The sequence below is a fragment of the Lissotriton helveticus genome, chromosome 6 (genome assembly GCF_964261635.1).
Source record: "Lissotriton helveticus chromosome 6, aLisHel1.1, whole genome shotgun sequence".
NCBI classification, from domain to species: Eukaryota; Metazoa; Chordata; class Amphibia; order Caudata; family Salamandridae; genus Lissotriton; species Lissotriton helveticus.
In genome coordinates, this window is record NC_136067.1 from 1,280,445,194 (window position 1) to 1,280,464,607 (window position 19,414).

The window sequence follows — 19,414 nt, forward strand, 5'->3', positions numbered from 1 at the left end:
CCTTGGAGGGTTTGTCTCACAGAGTCCTACCCTCTTGGCATACCCTTAAGTTCGCAGCCTAAGAGCTGAAGTAAAAGTATGGGTCTGAGCCACCTCTCTAAAGATCAGAACAAGAAACCTAAGCCCTTTTTAGGTCTCGCCTAGCGATGCAGCGCATGCGCTGCCCGCCTTAGCGAGACGTATTGTCGTCGGTTTTGCTAGAGAAGGGGGACAGGAGATGTGCACGCGCCCGGACAGGCGATTTGCACACTTTCACTTTCCCAATTACATTCAATGCCCTTCTATTTGCTTTCCTGGCCCACCCTGGGACACGCGTTTGCGCTTTCACTTTCCCACTTTCATTCAATGCCGCTCACACTCGTGCCCATCTTCTGTCCCTCCATGTCTCCTGCTCACTGTGCCTGCGCGGACAGGAGACGTGCACGCGGACGCAGCTTGTTTAAGGCGCTACGCATCGCTGCAGCGTGATCTCCGATGATCTGCACAGTGACACATTCTGCTAGCGCCCCCAGTGTTTCCCAAACGTCCATTCCGCAAGTCTCTGCAGGGCAGGGCATGTCACAGAGGAAATCCAGGGTGCCCTGGTGCTAGGAGGTACAGCTCGACTAAGAGCATCTGTAATGTGCCACATTTTCCAGCCTCCGCGGGTACAGGTCTCAAAGCCCTTTCCCTGCTGGAGAGAAGTCTGTGTTGGGGGATGTCACACCTATGACCTCTCACAGGGGATGTCTCAGTTCTCGTGTTCTTACAAGCCCTTGGTGCAGAGAGAGAGAGAGAGCTGGGCTGTGAGACTACGGGCCAGAGCGCTGTGCAGGCCCAGAGGGCTTTTCCAGTCAAACCGTCTCGGGAATCCTTCTCTCATGCAGTGAGCGGACCTGCCCATAAGTATAACTCCAGACTGGCGCTCCTGGTGCATGGGGACAGAGCTGAGCTCCGAAGTGGGAGGACTGAGCTCAGCCTGGCAGTGCCTATTTGAGCTCTGTAGCTAACCGCACTTTGTATGCTGGGACTTCACCCCGTACTTTGAACCCGAAAGGGTAAACTACATGTCCCATAATCAGGAGCTCTAGAATTATGCGATTGTGAGGCCACTGCGTTTTTTGCGTAATTTTCGATTTGCAGCAGTTGCCAGATAATCCATCATCTGCTACATAATATGTAGATTCTAACCCCAAAAAATTGTTTCCAGCTCAAACTGCTCAACGATTGCTAAATCACAATGACATACGTTGTTATGTAGTGGAAGGCCCTTGGCAAAGGATGCCTTGTCACCTTTCTGTTGCTTTTTACAATAGTTGGGTGTTTAATTGGTACTAATGAGGTGCAACCTATGCACAGACCATGTTAGCAACTGTAACAAGCATTTGAAATGCAATAGGTCTTGCATTTACGCGAGTTTGAGCTATGGACATTGCAAATAACAATGCCTTCTATTTTTGTTTTCGTTTTAAAAACATAAATAAAAGGCATTGTCATTTTCAATGCCAATAGCTTACACTCGCGTCACTGCGAGACCTATTGCATTGCAAATGCTTGTTTACTTCCTCACCAGCTGATACACAGGAGAAGAGGCAGTAGCCTTTAGTTTGTTATATAAATGAGATCTGGATCGAGGGGGTGTCACCTATGGAGACCTCCATGGGAGTAAAGCACCTGCGATGGGAAGGGTAACTACTGTCACATTACCATTATAGCAAACCTGCTGATATGTGTCTGCGGTGTAACATTACCACTATAGCTATCCTTACGTGAGAGGACAGTAAAATAAGACAAGCAATGCATTTATTTGTTTCAAGCATAAATATAAAGAATGTAAATGTTATCAAAATGTCATATAAAGACTATAATAGTATCCTCTAGACAGAAGTCATACTTAAAAAACAATTATTTACTGTAATAGTAAACATTAGCTGAGCGTTGGCAGAGGTGCAGAGTGCCATGACACTCCTAGGAGTATTAGAGCACTATATAAATGTGCTTACATTCATTAAACTGGTTATATGTTACACTAATAACCATTTTAAATGTAATGATACTCAATTTAACTACCTCGGAACCATGGAAGGATCAATTTGTTTTACTCATGATCTCCTGATCACAGCACGTCTCAGCACAAGCGTTTAAGCTATTAGGGCATCATGCTTGCTTTAATTATTATTATTATTATTTTAATAAGAACCAAGCCATGTGTAGTGTTGGTGCATGACAACCAGGACTCACTGCAGGGCATTCGATCTGTTTACACTTGGCTGATACTGTGAGTGTATCATTTATAAGAAACTTCAGGTAAATTAAGTTTATTCAAACATAAATCACAGCAATACAATTGGCGGGTATTAAGTCACCCATGGTACATAATTGGAGAACAGAAACAGTTGTATTGCTTGGGCCACTTCTGTTTTACTTTATGATGCAACTATGAACATTTTGTGTATACCCACAGAATGAGAGCCTTATTCTTACATCTAAAATAGGCGAATTTTCATTATACTCATAACAGCAGATGGCAGGCATTAAAAGGACATTAAATAGCACTTTCACTTCGTTAGCTAACACAATACATTATAAACACTTCGGACATGCTGGAAGTGTTGCGTAAACAAAGGCTTTGGCTTAGCTCTACAAGATTTGACTTTCCCAAGCATGGGTGCCTGAAATTAGTTCAGTGTATCAGCGCTTGAGCGTGAAAGTACAAGTTGTTGTAGGTCCACATAACTCCACTCAACACATAGTTGATGTGGTGTCTGAGACTTTCTGGGTTACTAACAGTTCCTCAGTAAATAAGTAGTCAGGGACGCAATGGTAATTGAAACCCAATTTCGTTCTTTAGAATATCACACACCAGATCTGCACTAAGACACTTTATATTTACAGTCTCAAATAACCACAGAGAAATATTATTAGAACATTGGAATGTTGGGAGCTCCATTGCAGACAATGGAGTGCTCCCTGCTTCTACGGTCCGGTAAAGGCCCGCAGAGCAACATTCCAATGTTCTACAAAGGCTTCTCGAAGTTCGAGGGGATTTATATCCCCTCGAGCTTCGAGAACCCTTTGTTTAATTTGTTAGAATATTCTGCCCTCTAGTGGCAGAATGTTCTAATAGCCTTATAGCCCTTCGTAGCAGGGCTTTACCGGCTATTAAAGTCCCGCTGTTTCGTTAAAGTCCCTCGCCTTCGGCTCGGGCCTTTAACGATTCAGCGGGCCTTTAATAGCCGGTATAGCCCGCTACGGCGGGCTATAAGGCTATATTAAAACAGTGCTGATTCATGTCTCTAACGACAATAATATGAACGTTTCTAAAAGAGTTGAAACGTCATTTGACAATCTAACACTCTAAAGGCTGCTTCTATGTGCTATACTACGAGCATGGATTAGCTTAACTTGGATATATAGTTTCTTAGGATTCAACACACTGCATACCGTTTGCAGCGAGAAGCTATAATTATCAGTAGCCGGTGCTCCCTCGAAACAGAAACAAACATTAGCTGGAACCAGCTCCTCTCCTCCTTGGCTAAGTAACAGCTCTCAGCGTAGGACGGGATGCTGCATCAGTAGGGCAAATATGGCAAAAATGACAATTCAGACTAAGTTATTGCCATTATCTGACCATCATAGAGTACAAGGCACTTGTCCCAGACTGATGTTTCATTAGGGGTCTTATCAATGTTATGGTGTAGATGACTTGACACCTTCACAGGTTCTTACAAAGATAAGGACAGGCATCATTTATGTCAATGGTAAACATGGAGAAAATGGATTGCTGGCCTGCTCAAATAGGAGGCCGACCTTAATGTCATTACGTCATAAACAGCTTCTATAAACTGCATTGGCAGTCAATAAGTTTGGGCCTGGCAAACGTGCCAGTTTTTAGGTATTTTTCTTTTTTTTTTTTAAATCTTTTTATTGATTTGAAAACAGGTAAGTCACATTTAGGTTATATTCAGTGCAGTACAGTTACATGCTTCAAACATTTAATAGGGACTCAGTAATAAATCAGTCATTCATTCCCATAACATCTCCAATATTTTTCCTCATGTCCATCTCCTTGGTAGGGGAGATACACAGTTCACCATGGTACTCATCCCATTTAGTCCACTTTTTGTCCCATTTCTTAGGACAACCTCTGGATTTGAACACCTCTTTTTCTGCTATCATGCATTTGTATAATTCCCTAGCCCAACCCTTTGGGGATGGCGGCTCTTCCACTCCCCACTTCATTGCAATTGCGCGTTTCACTAGTGTATATCCCAGGGTAGTCATTTGTTGCTCTACTTCTGTAAGGTCTGTAGCCTCTCATATATTAAGGAGTCCCGATCGTCGTGTTAATGTAATCTCCTTCCCTAGTGCTCTCTGCTTGTGTGTTGTAGCCTTCTCCCATAGAGTTTGTACGTGGGGACATTCCCATATTGTGTGATAGAATGTGGCTTCATCGCTGCATTTTCAGAGACACTGCGCATCTTGTCTCTTCCCTGTCTTTGCTAACATAGCCCCTGTGAAATAAGTTCTATGTAGGATTTTCAATTGGATCCGGCGAAGCCTAAGGGGTATAGCTGCTTCCCTTGGGGATATCAGTGCTATTTGCCAGTCATCATCTTCAAGTTGCCCTACATCGGCCTGCCATCTCTCTTGCAGAGTGTGAAACAGTTCTGGCAGGTTGTTACATAGTTTCTTATATGTTAAAGATACTGTCTTTTCCAGTACAGGTTCCGAGAGCAATCGGTCTTCCAGAGGGGATGATTACGGTATATTTGTCATGTTAGAGATTGCAGCCTGAAGGGCATGCTGTATCTGCAGGTAACGGAAGGCCTCTCACTGAGCTAGTTCATATTGCTCTCTCAGTTCTGTGAATGTGAGTATCTTCCTCTTTTTCACCAGGTAGCCTATTGTAGAGATTCCTATAGTGTCTCACCTATCAAAGGCAGGCTGGTTACAGAGTAATCCAAGCTTTTGGGTGGACCATAGTGGGGCGGCTTGTGTCTGTACGCCCGACTAGGCAAGACGTCCGTTAGCCTGGCACGAAATCTCCACCGTATGGGCTATTGGGCCCAGGTATCGACTTTTCAGGGCTTCAGAATAGAGGGCTCCCAGGAATCCCTCCCTACCCATTTGATAATCATCAAGCAGATATGCCTGGTCCAGAGAGGAGCGATAGATCCAACGATTCATCACTATCAACTGTGACCTCAGTAGTATAGACGCATATCTGGGACAGCTATACCACCATCGTACCAACCCTTTGTTAATTTATGTAGCGCCATACGGGGCACCCTCTCATCCCATAGCAGCATTCGCACCTCCCTCTATATATTTCTGAAGTAGGACTCGGGGACCTTATGTGGGCAATTCTGAAGGATGTAGAGAAACCGGGGGAGAACAAGCATCTTAAAAAGGGCAGCTTGGCCCAACAAGGAGCGAGGCAGTGATCTCCAGTGCTTGGCATCATTCGGCAATCTCTCCAGAGGGAAGGCCAGGTTTCTGTTGTGGAAGATCTGAGGATCCGGAGTAATATAAATACCAAGGTATCGGAATCCATCAGTGGCTATTTCTACTTCACAGCCTAAAGCAGTCTAGAAATCGGCCCCTGTATCGCGAAAATCACTAATTTGGACCAATTGATTGAATACCCAGAATACTTACCGAAGTTTGTGAAGATATTTAGGATTCTGCTCACCGATTAATAGGGGGTCGCCAGATATAGCAGGATATCATCTGCGTAAAGACATATCCAATCTTCATGTCCTTCTGTCCACTTCAACCCTCTAATCAATGGATCCGATCTCACCCACGAGGCCAGTGGTTCTAGTACTAACGAGAAAATCAGGCGGGGACAGAGGGCATCCCAGTCTTGTGCCCCTTTTCAGTGCGAAAATCCTGGAGAGGCAGTTATTGACCCTGACCTGGCCTTTTAAGCCTGTGTAAAGAAGCTGTATCCAGTTCATAAATTTAGGGCCGAACCTTAGGTGCCAAAGAACTTCCAGTTTTTCGGTCTTGCCTAAGGTAGGGCATGTGCTGTCTGTTATGAGGAATGTTCTTAGTTTACAGCAGGTGTAAAGCCCGCCCACTGCTTACCATTATTTGGGTTCATTGTCATTCTCCTGTGCTTGCTTCTTATTCGTCATCTTTTTGTGCATGTCTCTCCCCATGAGCATGAACGCATTACATACCTGCTTCCACTGCTCATTTTTTAGAGATTACTTTCTAAGAAAGCATGCATTTTACAGAGGTCCACCAAGTGTACTTCTTCCCAAATGGTGTTCCACTTTTTTCCCCACCTTCAGCTGCCATTCTGGTTTCCTTCCTGCCAAACTTTTTTTGCTGTTCCCGCTTCCGCACAACTCAGTTGTCCGTTTGGTACCAAGCCCTGCTAGCCTGCTCTCCATTGTTTGTTAGCTTCTCTTGCCCTCCCTCTGTGTTCCATTTGTTTCCCCATCCCTTTCTGCCTGTTGCCCGTATGCATCCCCATTCCCTCTAGTCTGCTCTCCAAATATCTGGGTGCTGTCCCAGACCACTCTGTGTTGTCAGCTTGCTTTACCACCCACCTGTCCCCGCTGTCAGCTTGCTTCCCCATCAGCTCCCGCACACCCTCCATTGTCAGCTCGCTTAACCAGCCTCTCCCGCCTTCCCTCCACTGTCGGCCTGCTGCCCTATCCCCTCTCACCTGCCCTCTGTTGTCAACTTGCTGCTTTTGCCCCTCCCAACCGCCATGTTGTCAGCTTGCTGCCCCCGGCCCCTCCCACTCATTCTGTTGTCAGGATGCCCCTCCCACACGCTCTCAGTTGTCACGTGTTCCCACACCCCTTCCCAGAGGCATAATGAAACTTTAGGGGGGGGGGCTGCAAAGTTCAAGAAGTGGGCTTCCACGCTCCGGACCCAGTCAGGAGCTTTAAGGCCAGGGTCCCTACAACCCGTACACAGTGCCCGAGGGGGCTCAGTGGAGCTGTAGGCCCTTACGCACTGCGGGGGCTATTGTTACACCACTGCCCTCCCCCCCTGCCCTCCATTATAATTTACTCATCATCCTTTCCTGCCTGCTGTTTCCAGCTTGCCCCCCCCATCACTGCAGTCAGCTTGCTGTCCCAGCTGTTGTCAGTTTGATGGCCCATCCCCTACAACCCCCCCTCTGTTGTCCATTGGCATCCCTATGCTATACAGAATGGTTCTCCAAAGTCTGCCCTGGAGGGGTGGCTCCATGCCAGATTTTTTAGACTACTACATTTATCTAAACGGGGATATGCTCAAAATCTGGCATGGATCCGGTCCTCCAGGACTGACTTTGGAGAACCCTGCTACACAGCATGGCTGAAATCATTAGTAAAGCCAATAGTTCTCATAGGTGAGACCTATCGGCTTTGCTAATGCTTGTAAATATTACCCTTCTTATGTATTCACAGGTTAAATTAACATAGGAAGTCACTCAAAGGACTCTTACTTACTTTGGGACCAAAGGTACTGTCTGTTGCCCTCGTAACCTATCTTTTCTCTTGCACCATTTTGAAGACGACAAAAGAGATTAAGGGAGAAGTAATTCTAGTAGAATTGGGGCTTGAAATTGAGGGTAGGAAGCTTGGCTGATTCGCAGTGAATGAGAACCCTGGTTTCCCCTACTGGATTCTCATTGCTGAATTCATGAAGAAAAAAAAACACATTAGCCATCCTCAAGATCAAAGGCTGAACGATTTTTATATTACGGGGGCACTGAAAGTGTAGAAAAAACACACGACTGTAAAGATATTAGAGCCTAAATGAGCAGTTACGCTATAAAGGCCATCATTATTAGACTTGCTATGGAGTTGTATAGTATCCTGCACGCAAAGTACAGATAATGGAAATCTGTATTTCCGGGATGAATATTATTGATCCAGTAAAGTTCTGGCCAGTGGGTAGGCATAGATTTCCGCAAACTTTTCCACCAGGTCAGCTATTTTTCCTGTGTAAATTTCACCAGATTTTTCAAGGCAAAACATGCAAAAAGAACAAAAAACGAGCATGGCAAGGTCAATAGGTCTCGTCTTTAGGACCTATTGGGTTTTCCAATTGTTTTTGGTGATGCTGTGCAGCATGGCTAAAAAAATTACAAATGTCTGTGGGATTTTGTTGGCGAGCATATGCATGCCTTTTTGTTTCTTTTCATTTACTGATCCAGGTTGGATCTGGAAATAAAAACAAACAAAAAAAAGTAGAGCAAAGTGTTTTTTTGTTTTTAATCTTGCAGAGGAGTGGGTTGGGGAAGCAGGTGGCAGTAAACAGCAAAGAGGGTGGGATAGGGTAGTAACGCAAAGGGAGCACTATGCAGGGATGTTGCTCCGGGTGGGGGTGTTTTGGGTGTTACACCTCCCCCTAGAAAATGTATTCTGTAATAATAAGTTGGGTACAAGTACTTTTAGTCGGGTATTGTTAACCGTCTGTTGAATTTCACCTGAGATTTTTACATGGCCACGCTGACAAAAAGACACACACACGCTGGTTGTATGATATTACAACGAACTCCGTTGTAACGCATGCCTTTACCACGCATGCGTTACAACGGAACACTATTTTCACGCTTTTCCTTCTCCACGTTTTTTCCGTGGTGACGTCATACGTAAAAAAAAAAACGGCCGTTTCCTTCCCCTGCGCCGCCGATTTCCTGCACATCTTCTCTAAAGGTTAGTGTTTTTTTGGGGGGGGGGCTAGCCCCCCCAACCCCCCCTTTTTTTATTTGTACCCTTTACCACACATGCCTTTACTACGTACTTCGTAGTAAAAGTGTGCGTGGTAAAGGCTGTCGTTGTAACCACGCATGCGTAGTAATGCATGCGTGGTTATGGTTTTAGTTGAAACGGCCTCGTTGTAGTGGCCGTTTCCCACACACGCTCTTGTCTATATTTTGAAGGCCTTAAAAATGTTTATTAGTTTGCGTGTTATGTACCCCTAACAATCTGCACGCCTCTCTTTCCACTGTTCCTTAGGCCCCCCTCATGTCCCGCTTCACATATAATGTGCTCTAACAAGACGCATGATTGATGGGAAATCTGAAGCTCACACTCCCCCAATCATACTGCCCAAGCTACACCCCAGGCAATATGAGGGAGAATGTCAGGGCAAAGGGAGAAGCACATGTGAGAGAGCAACATAAAAGCAGAGAGGGAAAGAGAACCAGTGGGCGATGAAGAGCAACGTAGAGAGCGGAAAGAGAAGCCCACCTACGACAGCAGTTGGTGCACGGAAGGGGGTACAGAAGTAAACCGATAAGACACGGCAACACAGAGTGCGGGGCAGAGGAGCACATGGGGAAGAGAGAAATAGGAAACATGAACCTGGGTGGGAGAAAGAAGCATACTGGAGAGAGAGTAACGTGGAGCCCCAAGAAAGAGAAGCACAGGAGGGAGATCGCTAGAAAACACCAGCACTCATGGAGTGCTGATGCTAAAAGAAATATTTTGCTAAATGTCAGCAGTGAAAGGAATAGAAGCCAACCAATTGGAGAGAAGATAAAAAGGCTATGCAGGAAAGCTATCAAATAAGAAGCAAGCAAACTAAAGTGGCAATAAAGCCAGCCAATGGTAAGCCATGGGCAGGCTATAAGCCCATGCACGCTCTCAGTAAGACCACAATAGGTCTTCTACAACTGTCTGGCAGGCTTGACCTTAAAAATAGCAATGCAATTTTAACACACAACTTCTACTTACGATATGGGTGGAAACTTCGGTTTCAAACAGCATGAAAATAAAAACAGCCTGTTTTGGGGGCATTACTGTACTGTTTACTACTTAACTAAATAGTGCAGTACAAACAAGGAGATTTCTAAATTTTGATGTAATACCTGTGGAAGAAAGCCAGAATTTTGGTCTGAAAAGGCTTTCGTTGGTAACTTCAGTAGCACCTTTTCCCAGCTAAGAGTGCCAGATTGTTTAGTAGGCTCTTGGAGCCCAGTTCAAGATCAATTTTCCTTCTTCTACGAGGTCTCTGACTCGCAATTAAATAACAGCCAAGTGACTATACTTAATTTCTAAAAATTAAGAAAGTGCTTGATCAAAAAGGCTTTCTTAGGGGCGTGCAGGGAGTGCAGCCAAATGTCAGGGTTGCTGAAGAGTACCATGTTTGAATAGTTTCAATTCCTCTTCTTGCTGCTTTCTGACACCATTCTAAAGTTTATTTCTCTTTATCTCTCTCTCTTGCTCTGACCCAAAGTCTGATGGTGAAAAATATGCTTTGTTACCCCAAAAACTACTACCTGGACAAATTAAGGGCTAGACAGGGATGGAAAGCAACGATGGGGTAAACCTCCAGATTATCAAATGAAAAACACTCCTTAGGCTTGGCAAGAAAACAGAAAGGCTCTTTGAGTGCCTCTCTGAATGAGGCCATGAAGTACCAAAATGGTTATTTGCTGGAAAGACTGTGTGAAAGAGAAAATAATGCTCGCAAGATGAACAGGGTCTGTAATCTTCCTCAGTTGACTTGCATTAAGATCAGGTTGTGGCCTATTGTTCCAAAATGTCGTCACGGCGCTCTGCAAAAAATGATGGAAGCGTTTCAGTCGAAGGTTTTTTATTTTTTTTATCTTACTTGCCACTACTCCGCACCAAAGGCTACATCATCGTGTCTAAAACAGGTGATGTGACTTACTTTCAAGAGCCTCTCAGGCTTACGAAAAGGGTGAAGAATAGTCCAAGAGCCCCATCTTTCAAATGCAAGCTCATCCAAGGTGGAGAGGTGGTGGTAGTGTGGGGAGATGTGACATTAAACTCTGTGGTTTCAGGTGCACAAGGAGTACAATTTCATTACATCCGTATCAGAGAAATTATCTCATAATCAGAGCTTAGAAGAAACCTCAAACAGTAAGGTAAAGACAAAAAAAGAAGAAACATCACTAACCAAATCACTCTCCATTAGAAGACAGATTAAGGAGTATGAAGCCAATCTGTCCCAGCCAGTGAGGACACTTTTCTTCTGACATGTTCAAGAGAAAGACAAATCAGAATTGCCTTGGTAAGCTAGAACAATCAATTTCTAAAGAGGTTAAACACATATGTAGTACTTTTCAACAGTGCTGTTCAATTTGTCATTGTCATACAAAATATCTTCCATTAGATAGAATGCATTGACAACACTGCTAAATATTTCAGCCTCCAGCATGTTCTCGTCTTACAGCCCATTGGACAACAATAGCAAGTCAGGCACATTTTTTTCTTTATAAATTGAAAGGTTGGAGGGGTTGGGCACATTCTACTGCATAAAGGGAAAGGTTGGAGGGATCCACAGGTATCGGACTGACAAGGTTAGATTTTCTTCGTTAAAGTATACCATTGGTAATGCATCTTCTTCCTCCTACCCCTTTGGCTCTAATACCGTGTCACATCTCATAAATTCAATATCCTGGTTGCTACGGTTTCATTTTTCTTTGATATTTGTATTAATCTCCCTCAACAGCAGAAGTTTTACATACATTTGTGGCAAAACATAAAAAACTATTTGAAGGAAACTAAAACATCCTGGACAACATTTGCAGTATCACATTTCATTTAATTTGAAACAAAAAATGTAAGCAAGGAAATGAAGTTTAAACATTACAAAAAGGTGACAAAACCGATTTCCTTTCTCTTACAGATTGAACAACCTAATAGACGGACAGACAGTATAGAAAGGTACTACTGCATTGGCCAGCAACTTCTTTCTGGTGATATTTGACGAGGTCACAGGCAGTGACCAAAGCATTATAAGTGATGTTTGTAAAACTGTCTGTGTCAAAATGTTGCTCTCTCTGGCCGTCTCTAATACGCAAACAGCAAATCAATGTTTAAAAGTTTAGTTTTTATATGCCAAAGAGCAAGGAAGAGACTGTGAACTTGAAAGGAATGTGTAAATTGCATGGTAATTTGACCGATAGGCTTTAAATACCTACTCTTATGAACCTGGCAAACTGTTTTGTTGTCCGATTAACCCATTAATATTAGCCTTGGATAGATGTTGAGATGGCAGCCATGTATAAGGCCACCTAATAGCCATACTACAAATTATGGATTGCTCCTCTTCTAACAGAATGATCCTGAAAGGACTACACCACTTGGTGGAGGATACTTAAATACACTAGATAACCAATGAGGCAAAGGTTTCTTTAGTGTCCGCCTTCCAACTGATATACCTCCAAAGCATACAAACAACTAGCTTGTGTACCACCAAGTGACACTTTCTTGGCTTTCTCGTCCTCCTGAGGGGACAAGGTCTGGGCGGTGCAGGAAAGACTGAGGAGAGATCATCTAAAGAGTGAAATACTCAATGTGCAAGTCTCCTTTGGGAAATATGAGTGTGCCGTGCATTGAGAATCCCAAATGAAAAACATTCCGCGATTAAGCAGATTCGTGTCCTTGTACCTTTCGCTAACATCTATTCACGCTCTCATCACCCAATGGTCATCCATACCCCAAACCACTATTAACATTGGCACTAAACAAGCAGTATCTTTGCTGCCACTACTGAAATGACCCAGACATTACATGCTATCTCAATCACCACTTTCACTCACAAGGTACAGGTATGAGGTATAAATAAAATTGGTCATATTTCACCCCACCAGTCACAGAGGTTTTTCAATCTTGGTAATCAAATCGCTATCATATTCTGCAAATCCCAAATCAGTGCGGGTTACACAGTTAATTTCACTGAGGTGTGTAACTGAGTAATGGGGACAAAATCATCCTTGGGAGCCAAATGTTTAAAAGGCATCCATCCATCAGTGGGCTCCAAACACGCATACAATAGCACACAACATCTGGTTAAAATGTTAGGTAAGGACATACACCCTAACAGACAGTAACAACATTGTATGACTTTTCATACAGCTTTCACAAATCAAAGGAGCTATGGAGAATGCTTCAACATTTTCAATACCTAGATATAATACGGAAGCAAACAAACTCATTAAAACAAGGGTTTAGAGGAGGGGTGTGTGCAGCGATACTAGAGAAAAGAAGTAAACTGTGTGTCCAAACATCATATAGAAGTAATGTCCCATCTATAGCATTGCTTCTTGTCAGACCCTTCTCCTGCTTTGTGAAAATAAATACTTATATAGCAGGAAAACTACCAGGGGCTCCAAAGCTAACTGGTCGAAATAAGTGGATTGGAACTTGGGAGAAGTATTTGGGGATAAAGATCACAGTTTCCAGCCTTCCATCTTATGGATCAATGGAATTGGCGGGAATACATTCAGTAAATACCCAAACCTCAATTTGCTAGTCACCTTGTCGCAGCCCTTACCTGGGGCAACAGACAACCTTTTTATGAAGCCCAGTTTGATACTCTTCATGTTGCGAAAGAATATCATGCTGTAGAAATTGGCTTCCTTGGGGTACATGGGAGGCTGACGTTTACTCTTCATTTACTCGTAGTTCATAGTTAAAAGAACAACAAGTCCTTTAATAAATTCAAAGGGAAATAACTCACAGAGCTAGCCTGTCTGCTATGAGTAACATTGTGCTAACGTTCTCACCTCCTCCATAGCTGCCAGCCTAGTGTGCTCGCCAGATATAACCGGATGAGTCTTAACCTGCCCTACAAGCTGGGCATACAGAAAGGATTAAACAAATACCTTGCTCAACCATGTCCGAGATTGCAGAAAAGGAGGTGACATTTTCACCATGGCATGATATGGATCTCATTGTTATGGTTGAGCTCTTCTTTTCCGAAATCATTAACCCTGCCATGGGTCCAATTTAGCAAATGGCATTAGAGGAAGATATGGTACCAGGAGACCTATACGTTCTAGATTTGTTCTTGTGGGGAAGGACTTTTCTAGCTTGAACATAACCATTGCTTAAAGGATGAAGGAAAACTACACTGGCTTTGTGTCTAGATCTGCCTTGCACCAGTATCCATCTGAACAGGGGACAAATGGGAAACATTGTAAATGACACCATTGCCCCTAAACACACCTCGCTTGACGGAGTTTTGGTTACCCATTCTTCCTAAAACAGTAACATCTGCATTCTTGGCTTCCAGAGGTGCTCAGGGACTAATCTCACACTCTATGTGAACACGATGGCAGTAAAACAGAGCAACAAAAGTATAACTCAACTAATTTCAGTGTGCTGTGAGCTGCAACATGAACATGCTTCTGTGAGTAGCCTTCAGAATATATCTGCGATACGGTTACTATGCTGACCTCCTTTCTTATATTTATCTGCTGATGGACGTTAAAGTGTGGAGAAGATGTGACTGAGAGGTCATTACACAGTGGGCAAAAAGGGAACTCACTAGATCTGCCAGGTGCTTATAATTGTTCTCTTCTTGTGCATCGTTGCTGAGGGCCTTGCTGTTGAGTCCAGGGATGTGTGCATTTCTCAAAGCCTCCACAGATATTGCGCTTGCTAAACCTGTTTTGTGATCTTGACATAATATCTAACCATTACAATTTCAAGTTGTAGACTCTTGCTATCCCTGCTCCGCAAAAGAACTTGCCTGCAAAGCAAACAGGTGGCAGATATGGGGCATCAACTTAGCTTCTGACCACTGGCGTTTTCAGTCAGGGAAACAAAGTGAGCTCACCGTTCCCAAATGGAGGCTTTGGCGAGATCCATCTCTTTCGATTATGATCATTCAAAAGGGAGACAGAGAAATACTTTCATGCTGATAACCAACCTACTGATGAGGGAGAGATAGATGATTTTCTAGAACTATCCTGTCCAAGCTCTTTTGCTATTGTTTATCAAGACACTACTGTAGGTGTTTGTGCAGGTGAGCATTGCAGATTAGGAATATGGAAGATGCCTGCAGACCAAGAAAGGACTTCACTATCTTCACTAATAGAACCCAACTTGCCCTCGACAGGTAAGATTAGGAGAGAATGGACTCAGTCAGTCTTCCGAAAGAAGCATTTTTGGGGATTACTGTCCGACAAATTGATTCTCCTGTTGTACTGCTGAATTAGAGGGGGAGTTAAAGGAATGGTGACAGATGCACGAAAAGAAGAGGAATAAGGAAAGATGTTTCACTAGAAGTTATATATTGAAAGAACTACACAAAAGATGTGGAATTGAAGAGATGGCGAAAAGCTCCCTGTATAGCCCCAGGTTTCAGAAACAAAGCATATCCCCAAAACTCCCTAAATACACCGAGAGCACTGATGTGAAATAATAGTAATGATTCATACATAACTGCTTCAACACAGATCTCTTTTGCCACAATGGTATTAAAAACTGCACCCAGGAACCTCATATTCTTGGAATCAGATATTGATGTCTCCTAGTTGATTGAAAGCTGAAAACTATGGTATAGTCTCACTTTCTTTAAATGTTTTGTCAAGTTTTTCAGTTTACTTTCACAATGCAGTTGTCCAGATAATGTTAGTTTCTGGTTTTTGAAGAGGTACATCAATTGCAGAGAGGAGTTGCAAACTAACGTCCAATTGGCAGAACCAGCAAGGCTATATGCATACTACCACAGAAAAGGTAGCTCATAATGTATCTTTTGTGTAGCTGCAATTCCTTTGAGCTTCCCAGATAGCCATATGTTAGGTGAAGCATGAAGATTTGCCTCCTAAATTTGGCTTTAATATGGCTGGAAGTATTGTTCATACTTTTTAAATATCAATTGTATTCTCATTTTTATAATTGTATAACCAAACAAGTCAGTACTACAGGCCTTAGCAGCATTATAAAGTATGTTTATAAATAGTATTGCAATCATATTTCAGGTGGACAGCAACTTCATAGTTTACCTACAATTTGTAATGGTTGCAAAATGTGCATTTTCAATACATATCTTCAGGGAGATAAATGGACAGTCTTTGTCAGTTATATCTATAAGCACTTGTGAGACTTCTAAAATGAAAATTCTAAATAACCAGCATTAGTAAAGGCAATACATGTACCTTTTCCAACCTAATTGCATCAAAAACATTTTTTTTTTTGCTTATGCTGTGCAGCATCGGCCAAAAGAAAAAAAGAACACAACGGCTATCATTTCATAGGTGCGTGCATGCGTCACCATGAATGCAAGTGCTTACAAAATAAAGTGGGAAGCATTTATTTTTTATTTACCGCTACAAGTTGGATCGATAAATTAAAAAAATGTAGTGCAAAAGCTCTTTTTGTATGGTGTAGGGTAGCAATTTGCTGCCTGCCCCCCCCCCCCCCCAAAAAAAAAACTGAAACAAAAAAAAAGGACTGTGGGGTGAAAGAACGAAATAGCACACGAGGGAGAAAGCAGCATGGAAGTGGGGAAGAAGCACACAAGAGTGAGCAACAAGGAGCACAGAGAGGTGTTTGGCGGGAAGAAGCACACGAGAGAGAGCAAGCAGCACACAAGGTAGAGAGAAAGAGCGCAGGGAAAGGTATTTGACAGGAGAAAAGATCACAAGGGGAGAGCTGGAAAACACGTCCACTTTGACTGAATTTTGCAACAAAAAAGAAAAAAAGTAGTTCCCTAAAAGAGGTACAAATTAGCCAATCGAAAGGACTGTTAAGAGGATGCGCTCCATAGGATTTGAATTTACAAATATTCAGGCAAAATGTATGAACTTGGGGAGGCGTGGCCAGCAACATGGCCGAGTAGCTGTGTTTCTCGGCGGCTCTGGCAGCCCGATATAAATCCTGCATTTAATCCTGGCCGTAGACACCCACTGAAAGCTTTCAAGGAACGGAACGGCTTCCCACAGTTACTAGCGCTGCGAAAAGGCCCACAAAGACTGAGGGAAGGCGTAATTTCGTCCCTTCAAGACCAAGACGGAAGAACAGCGAGGCCCGAGACCCAAGGACGCAAGATGGCGGCGATCTGCCTGGAGACGCTCAAGCGACGGGGGTGGTTAGGAGAGTGCGGAGGAAAAATACTTCAGGGCTACCATCCCCTTCCCTACGAACATAATGGCGGTCCAGGAGAGAGCCACAGAAGACGAGAGAGGGATTATTCCCGGAAGCTGGTGGTGATGGATTGAGCAGAGGGAGCGGAGGACAAGAAATACCTCGGGCTGGAGAGCTTACCAGGAGGCGAGAGAAGCAAAGCTGGACAGTGAAAACCCTACTCTCCCACACGGCTGTGACAGGAAAAAGGCAGTGACAAAGGCCTACCTACATGCAGCAAGAGAGGTGAGCACTGACTGGCGGAAGGGGCCCAAACCTGGAGGCGAAGGCCCGCTCCTAGGTAACCCGCTCAGGGTGGAAGACTTGCCAGACTGTATCAGGGAGTGCCTCTCCCCATTTTCTCTCTCGCCCCTTGTCGTCGCCCCCCCCGCCCAACAGAGAAACCAGAGGATGGAGGGAAGTAGGGATCGACCCAGAGGAGCGACTACGCCGCCATCCACAACAAGGTCGTTGGCGAGGGCAGGGAGGCCAACACCCCACTACAGGTCGGTGTGTGACACCGGAGAGCTGAGGCATTGCATATTGCAGATGCAACCGGAGATGAAGACGTGGTGAGAGGAGGCGGAGGGGCCTGAGATTGAGAACAACAAAGGCCGAGGCCCGTACCACACCCAGCAGAAAGCTGGCCCCCTCCCTGAGGCGATCGATCTAAGGGCACAAGAGCCTGGCCATACCTTTCCTGTCAAGCCTAGAGGGATACGCTGGTGAAAAGGGATCTGCATGTGAAAGAAGGGAGACACGCCTGGAGAGAAAAGAAGGGGGCACCCGCAGCAGGCACAGCCACACTGGTGACACAGAAGGAAAGGCGACTCCCCCCACATTCGATCTCAGCACACTTACAGATTGCAGGAAATCACATCCAAGAGACCAGGGGGTAGGCCTGACCGGTGACGCTCTGACGCCTGAGGGCAACAAGGTCAAGAAAATTGACGAGGCGGTCCAGAGCTGCAATACTATAACTGAAGCTGTGCGGGAGCCATATACTCTTCACTCCCCATACAGATAGCCGCGAGTGGTGCCCTTCATCTGAGAAAGACGGAATAGCGGACAAGGGACCCAGAAAGACCCGGAAGACACATGAGTAAGGCCTGACAGGGCTGGAGAAGTAACCGGTGAGCGGCCCGCAGGAGCTATCATGAATAACTCAGTGTGGTATCTTTCTGCACCACCCAGGAGAATCAGTCTTAGTGGGTCAGGGAACAGAAATCCGAACCTTACGTATAGCACTCAAACACTCTTGCTATAGAGGCATCCATGACACACGACAAGGAACCGAAACCCACGAGGCAAGGCAAGTTGGATAAATATACCAAAGTGGTGCAGCAGCCACGGGAAGCTGAGGGTGAGGTTGTAGTTGCGCCAGACAGTGTGGCCATACTACAGGCCATACGTGCCTCAAGCGAAGCTTTGGAGTGGAAGATGGCAGAGGTGCGTATGGAGGTGTGCCTGCTGCGCCAGGACCTGAGTAAAGTCACGGAAAGAGTAACTTAGGTAGAAACGCGCATATCTGAAGTGGAGTATAGATCCCACACCATGAGAAAAGAAGTCACGGGAATGGCGGCCCTATTGAAAGAAGTGGCCTGGAGAGTTGATGACGCAGAAAACAGGACCCGCAGAAATAACCTACGATTTGTTGGATTCCCTGAGGGATTCCCTGAGGGATTGAAAGGAAAGGACACAGGACCTTTCCTCATGACGTGGCTCAAAGACTCTCTCCCAAACACACAATATTCAACCTGCTTCGTAACTGAGAGAGCGCACAGGATGCCGAACTTCCAGCCACCCCCGGAAGCCCCACCAAGACCCCTGATAGCTTGTTTCCTTAACTTTCAGCATCAAGACCTTATCCTCTGAGAAATGCGACAAAAAGGGAATATTAATTGTGCAAATATGCAAATAATGTTGATCAGAGATTACTCCTGGGAAGTAAAGAAAGAGTGAAGAACCTTCGACTCAGTTAAGGCCAAACTGAGAAGTCTCAAGATCCAGTATATGCTACTATTCCCGCCGAAACTCAAGGGGCTGTTCCAGGGCGCCTGGCATTTCTTTCAAATGCCGGAGGAGGCCTGGACCTGGCTGGAAGAGCGACCGCCCGAGAGGCGTAAGCAGGAACTGACAGAAACCCTGATTTGTGGAATAACAAGAAGCACAGGCTCAGGGGCACGGAGGGAGAAGAGACAGTGCAGGCTGACTGCCTCACGTAAGACGTACTCTAAAACACCATCCAGAGCAAGAGGACGCATACACAAAAAGACCCAGATATCTGACTCAGATGGCGAGAAGACACGAGATAAAGAGAACTGACAGTGGGACGAGTCACGAGACCGGATCACCTCAGATACTTCCGATTAGGAGTACTCCTCGGATCCAGACAGTGCACACCCAATCCTACAGACCATTCACCACCTTGAAGACCATGAGCAGCAGACCGCTACCACAGAGACTCAGCACCAGCACTATCAAAAAACGGTGAAGAAGGCTGAAATACTGGGGCTGAGCAGTCGCCGATAGACAGTAAGACACTAAGTACATGTAGACATTGTACGTTACGCCCAAGAGGCAATAGACTCTAG

The 19,414-nt window shown here is 44.7% G+C and overlaps 1 protein-coding gene across 2 annotated transcripts in view; it reads right to left on the minus strand.

Annotated features, from left to right (window-relative positions):
• The window catches only part of GINS1 (GINS complex subunit 1), a 375,966-nt gene that overhangs the window by 240,125 nt on the left and 116,427 nt on the right, over window positions 1-19,414 (minus strand). The window lies entirely within an intron of this gene.